Below are 237 nucleotides of genomic sequence, written 5' to 3'. Positions count from 1 at the left end.
AGGGCTCCCCCAGCCTGCTGGGAGGTGGGGGGTAAGCAGAGGGTTGATGTCCTTCCCTGTGCCATCAGGAGAAGGGTGAGGAGGAGAACAGGATATAGAGCTGAAATTGCCCCCCAAAAGGGGAGTTGAGGGTCTGTAGCTGCCCTCAGGGCTGGCTGGGGTGACCAGCCATTAGCTCTGCAGGGCCAGGCTGTGCTCCCTCCCCAAGCAGACACCTGGGGGGCTCAACATCAGGTG

Source organism: Antrostomus carolinensis, unplaced genomic scaffold (genome assembly GCF_000700745.2).
Source record: "Antrostomus carolinensis isolate BGI_N321 unplaced genomic scaffold, ASM70074v2 scaffold5749, whole genome shotgun sequence".
Taxonomy (NCBI): domain Eukaryota; kingdom Metazoa; phylum Chordata; class Aves; order Caprimulgiformes; family Caprimulgidae; genus Antrostomus; species Antrostomus carolinensis.
This window is presented reverse-complemented; position numbering follows the sequence as displayed.